This window comes from Lithobates pipiens, unplaced genomic scaffold (assembly GCF_037356315.1).
Source record: "Lithobates pipiens isolate NorthernLeopardFrog02 unplaced genomic scaffold, aLitPip1_a1.2 Scaffold_8, whole genome shotgun sequence".
In the NCBI taxonomy this organism is placed as follows: Eukaryota; Metazoa; Chordata; class Amphibia; order Anura; family Ranidae; genus Lithobates; species Lithobates pipiens.
In genome coordinates this window covers 320,612,191-320,618,925 of record NW_027507903.1, presented here as the reverse complement: position 1 = coordinate 320,618,925, position 6,735 = coordinate 320,612,191, and positions in this window count along the sequence as shown.

Genomic DNA, 6,735 nt, shown 5'->3' with positions numbered 1-6,735 from the left:
AAATCTACAAGCGCTATGGTGAAGTGCTATTGCCGGAACTCTTGGAAACGTTGAACCATGCATTGGAGGTGGGTGAACTCCCCGCCTCGATGCTGGAGGCCAACATCACTTTAATACTTAAGGAGGGGAAGGACCAACAGGAAGTCTCATCATATCGGCCAATATCCTTGCTATGCTCCGATAATAAAATACTAGCCAAGGCCCTAGCGACCCGCTTAAATAAATACATCCATAAATTAATACACCCAGATCAGTCGGGTTTCATCCCGGGTAGAGCAACCAGCACTAATATCAGAAGAGTTTTCCTTAATATCCAAACACCCAGAGATAATGATGGGTCTGGAGCCATATTAGCTCTAGATGCCACTAAGGCTTTTGATAGCCTGGAATGGGGTTACCTGTGGGGAGTGTTGGAGAGGTTTGGTTTCGGCCCTCTATTCACTCAATGGATAAAACTACTCTATAATAAGCCCAGGGCAAAAATTAAGCTGGGAACTGAATTTTCTGAAGTGTTCCAGCTGGAGAGGGGAACGAGACAGGGGTGTCAGTTTTCTCCCCTCTTGTTCGTACTGGCTATGGAACCCCTGGATGTCCGGGCGTGATCTTGCCAGGACAGCCAGGGGTTCCATAGCCAGATTCCGACGCAGAGTGGGGGAAGATAAAATTGCCTTTTTCGCCGACGACGTTTTGTTTTTCATTGGGGACGTGAATTCTACTCTGAATAATGTGGTGCAGATGATGGGGGAGTTTGGGCAGCAATCTGGCCTGGTAATCAGTTAGAGAAAATCAGCCCTCCTGCCACTGACCAGACCCAGGGACCTATTGCCGCCTATAACTGCACGTCTAGAGGTGGTGCCCAAGCTGAAGTACTTGGGTATTTGGATCTCTCGGGAAGTAAACCAGTATGTCAACGAGAATCTAGTACCACTATTGACTAAATTGAAACAGAAAGTCAACAGTTGGTGTGGCCTTCCTCTCTCCGCGGCGGGGCGCTTCAATTTAATTAAAATGATCTGGCAGCCACAAATACTATATATCTTACATAACTCCCCAATTTGGATCAATCAGAAGTGGTTCAAGAAATTGGAACCGCTCTTTCGGGATCTAATTTGGAAGAAGGGGCATGCCCGGATTAGGTTACAGACAATGCAGCTCCCCATCAGGAGGGGAGGAATGGCCATACCACATCCGAGAGCATATTTTCTGGCTGCCCAACTCCAGCATCTAGCGGGGGCTGGGCTTCAAGGGGGAGGGTCCCCAAATCATAAATTGATGATGGATAAGGCACCCCATAAGTCACTGGCTGAATTTTTTTTTAGGCCAATTCGTTTGCCCATAGATGCCCTACCAACGCATTAACGAGGAAGGTGAGGCAGATAGTAAAGCAATCCATGGGATATGTGGGAGTGACCGACTACACTCCTTTATGGCATAATGGAAACCTGGCTGAATTAAACAATATAGATAGATCTTTAGAATGGGAAAGGCAAGGGATTAATAGGTTGGTGCAACTATATGAAGGGAATGTTATGAAATCCTTCGAAGACCTCAGACAGGAATTTGGCATTTCCAACAAGACATTTTATAAATATTTACAGCTGAGACATGGAATCCAAGCCCAATATGGGTCACTCGCTATTGAGAGGATTTAAATCCCCTTGCTCCAGGAACTTATGGATCGAAGGCAAGCAAAAGGCCAGATCTCTAGGCTATACATAAAGATTAGGGAAAGGATCCTGAAGGGAGAGGGACCTGATAAGAGTAGGAGGGGGTGGATAAGGGATGTAGGGCCGATAACCCAGGAGCAATGGGATGAGATCCTTGAACAGGGGAGTTTGGTATCTATATCTCCATCACAGCGAGTGTCCCATTTGCTCTTTATGTATAGGGCATATTATACCCCCCAAAAGATGTGGAAAATGGGTAGGAAACCTAGAGACGACTGTCCCAGATGTGGGGCATGAGGGGATCTTCTCCATATGGTATGGAAATGCCCAAAACTGTATAGGTACTGGATAGGAATTGTACACAGAATAAATAGGATTTTTAAGACCACCCTGAAACCAGAAGCCAGGATCTGTTTACTGGGGGTCTTAGAGGGGGGCAGAATCTCCTCTCCAACTAAGACGTCCGTACTAAGGTGCTTGTACCAGGCTAGACGGTTGGTAGCAATAAATTGGCAAGCCAAAAATCCCCCTGTACTTGAACAATGGGTTAATGCAATCAATTCCACTATTTGGTGTGAAAGAGCAATGTTTATAAAGCAAAATAATTAAAAAAAATTTGGGGCACTATGGAACTCTTGGCTGAGTGATATGGGCTACCCCTTGGGTGGGGTCGTTGAGGGGTAGTCCCAGCATCTGCCTGGCTGGCCTGCGGCGGGGGGCCCTTCTTGCCCCCCCTTGGCGGACCTCCCTTTGGGTGTGCCCTCGGGGAGGGGGTGGGGGGGTCTCTTGTCTGCCTCTTCTCTTTTTCTTTTTTTTCTTTCTCTGCACTGGCCGGCGTCCACCACCCTCCAACCAGCCAACCATGATTGGGGTGGCTAGCACTAGCAGTGTGTGTTCGAAGAGGGGGGGGTGGGTGGGGGGTTGGGGGACAATTGTAAGGCGAGCCTGTGGCAACTTGTGGGTTGTGTGCAGCCTTGCCTCTGTATTACTTATGTACGAGATGAAGGTTTTTGTGAATTGTGAAAGTTACTGTTAATTTGTGTCTAAAAAATGTAATAAAGAAGAATTAGTATAAAAAATATATCATGTACTGTATGAACTTCCTGCCCCTGGATTGTTGGCTGTGAAACCCCAAAAGGAGGAAGTGGAGAGAGAGAGAGAGAGTTTCAGCCACATGTACTGTATAAGCTATTCCGATGATTTAATAGTTTAACTGCAGCTGCTGAGGGTATATCTAAATCCTTGTGACAGACTTAGTATCTCTTTCCTGTCCTTGTTATTTCACACACAGTACCAGATAGCTAGATGTTTGCTACTGTAAGTGTAGGAGTCACCTTCCAGTATAATAGTAGGCAGCCATAGGGGGTCTTCTGTCGCCGCCGCCGCCGCCTGTTCTTCTTCTTCTCCAGGAGATGTTGACTCGACGATCTCTCCGGTCGGAATGCCAGGGACGCGCTGCGCTGCCACTTATATAGGGACAATGGGGCGGTGTCACATGGGTTGATGTCACATGGGTTGGTCACATGGGTTGATGTCACATGGTGACCCCGCCCCATTACGATGTCACAGTCCCGGAGGATGCTGGGACTGTCGCCATGTGACATCAACCCATGTGACCAACCCATGTGACATCAACCCATGTGACGCCACCCCATTGTCCCTATATAAGTGGCAGCGCAGCGCGTCCCTGGCATTCCGGCCGGAGAGAGCGTCGAGTCAACATCTCCTGGAGAAGAAGAAGAAGAAGAAGAAGAACGGGCGGCGGCGGCGGTGGCAGAAGACCGGGCCACCGCCTGTAAAAGAGCTATAAGAAGGTGCGGTGGCCCGGCAGAAGAACCGAAGAGGGGGACAAGACCCCCGAAGTCGGAAGAAGAGGCCGGCGGCGAGGAAGAAAGCCGGGCTCCTCCGCTAGCAAAAGAGCTACAAGAAGATAGCGGAGGAGTCCGGCGAGAAGACCCCCGAAGACGGAAGACCCCCGGAGCTGTGCAATAAAATATTTTAACCCTGTGTTGTGGTTTTTTTGTACTTTTTTTCACAGGTGAATGGGTAGGGGTACATTGTACCCCATACTCATTCACATAGGGTGGGGGGCTGGTATCCGGGGCCCCCTTATTAAAGGGGGCTCCCGGATTCCGATAAGCCCCCCGCCCGCAGACCCCGACAACCAACGGCCAGGGTTGTCAGGAAGAGGCCCTTGTCCTCATCAACATGGGGACAAGGTGCTTTGGGGTGGGGGGGCCGCACACCCCCCCTCCCCCAAGGCACCCCCCATGTTGAGGGCACGCGGCCTGGTACGGCTCAGGAGGGGGGGCGCCCGCTCGACCCCACCCCCTTTCCTGGCCGGCCGGGTAGCGTGCTCGGATAAGGGTCTGGTGTGGATCTGGGGGGGACCCCCACGCCGTTTTTTCGGCGTAGGGGGTTCCCCTTGGAATCCATACCAGACCTAAGGGCCTAGTATGCTCTCGGAGGGGGGAACCCACGCCAATTTTTTTTTCAGATTACATAAGGGGCGTGGTTTATGAGAAGTGGGGTGGGCCAAAATGATGGGCGGGGTCATGATGGGCGGGGTCTGGCGCCCCCCCCATCCAAAAACTTCACCAGCCGCCACTGATAGTAGGTGATTGCAAAAACAAGAACCTGAGACAAAGAGATGTCTCCCAAAAAATAGCAATAAAAGGAGTTAACCACGGTATATCAAAAAAAAATATATTAATAGAAAAACAACCTTTATTAAACAATATAGTAATATAGAAAAAACCACTAGGGGTGAATTTCCACCATGCTAGTGGGATATCCTCCCCAGAATACCCCATTAAAAACACTCTAAAAATGTTGACAATGTTGTCACACTAAGGCGCCAAACACCGGGCCCCACACACACAGCGTTTATATGCTCCTGGTATTTTAGTTATATGTAGCTTCTGTTTTTATGTTTAACACTATCCCTTCTGGTCTGGGATTTTATAGCTAGTTTTGCCTTAAGACTCAATAACCAACAGTGGCCATGTTGTAAAAGGCTGACTCTGAGGTCCACTACCACATTTCTTGCCAGTGAAAAGCTCGAGTATACCCTGGCTGGACAACAGTTAGAGAATTCCCCTGTGACTGTTGATCTTGTTTTCAGATATCCAGTAGAAAGACAGATGGCACATCATCTTCAGAGGCCCTGTTCTGGGTGGAGGCACTGCAAACTTTATTATTTAAACCCACTCTTCCACTTAACAAACGTTCTGGTTCTTTTATTTACCTTCATGTTTAGCACATTATCCTGTTTGCAGAGTGCCAACATGATTTAACGATTTCATTATAATTAGGTTTATTTTATTTTATTTTTTTTTCTCTTTTTCTAACTCCATGTACTATACTGTGTCATATATTACATCATGTGTCCACTAGGAGCACATCTCTTTTTAACTCCTCCCAGCACTAGCCAGGTAGGTTTGTGTGCCTGGGTTACACCCTGAAACACAGATTACCCAGGAGGATAAAGGCATGGCAGCTCACGACACAGGGAAGGGGGGCAGGCTATGGGCTTATCTCTCTCACTGCTGAAAGTGTTCCATGTCAGTTCCTCACTGGCTGGTGGAATTCTATATTGATATGATCACAGACAGGTATTGTGTACTGTGTATGTTTGATTGGTTCATATTTGGGTGGAACAAGTTCTCCTCTCTGGGCTGTACTAAGCAAATTTTTAGAACGGAGTATCACCAAGGAATGACTTTTTGTTTAATTACTCATGTTTTTTTAAAGCTAAGCTCTTGCAGTGCGTGCCCTCTCTGCCCTGCAAGGGTTACCCACTCATTTTGCCTAGGTGGGGATGAGTATGTTGATATAATTACCCTGCTCTTCACTCATGCAGGCTTCCTCCTCTTCATGCAACTTTTCCCTTGCCAGACACATTTTGCACTGTCACAGCAGCCCATTCATTTGCCTCAGTGTGTGCAGCATGCCATTAGGATTTTCTGTGTAGGTGGTTGCAGCTGCATGAACAGCGGCAGTTCTGCAGCGGCAATCGCTCACACAGATGTAGATGTAAACCTAGCCTGAAACTGCTTCCCTTCCCTGCCCAACTAGCCACAGTTTACTGATGTCATGCTGTACAATCCAGAATGCCAAGGTCCCACAATTTTGGCAGCAGAGGAGAGCATTGGCTGCCCAAGGAGCAAGGAATAAGGAAAGCATTTCCCTTTATCATTCCATAGGCAAAACAAGCATTTAACCCTTGCAGTGGGTCCCATCCAACATTTTTTTTGTTTTGGCTAGAGTGGTGAGGGGTTAAAACCCCTGTTAGGGGGTTGCTCAAACCTGTCATATTGAATAATTCATCATGCTGCTCCCTTCACTAAGAGATCATGCACACAGGTATTCTGGCCTTGTGAATTTGTGATTTATTCATGTGGCTGGAACTGCATGTTTCTCTATGGGGCACAGCATCTGTATGAACACAGCCACAGATCCTAATTTGACAGATGTGCAGGTGAGTGGCCCTGAATGCACACTGTCAGTGTTTGGGTGCCATAAACCCGCACCCACATGCCTCTCAAATTAGGACCTGCAACTGTGTTCGTACAACTGATGTATCCCAATAGATCACAATACTCTACTCGTCCGACTCACAGAAGTAGCCGGAGTCCAAGACATAGATCTCCAATGGTTCGCGTCCTTCCTAAGAAATCGGTCACAGACAGTGAAACTAGGAAAATTCCTCTCCGAAACTCGGGCAGTCACCTGCGGAGTCCCTCAAGGCTCTCCTTTATCACCCGTTCTCTTCAACATTTACATTCGCCCACTTCTCCAAATCATCAGATGCTCAGATCTCTGCTTCCACTCTTACGCTGACGACACGCAACTTTATTTCCGGATCAATGGAAAAAAAGATCACCAACAACAACTTGAAAACTGCCTCAATTCAATAGAGGACTGGATGACCACTAACTCCCTCCAGCTGAACGAATCAAAGACAGAGCATCTTATCTTACACCCAAATCATAAGCCCGCAACCAAAACCTCCTGGTCTCCACCAACCGTCTTTGGGCAGACTATCTCCCCAAAGACCAAAGCGAAG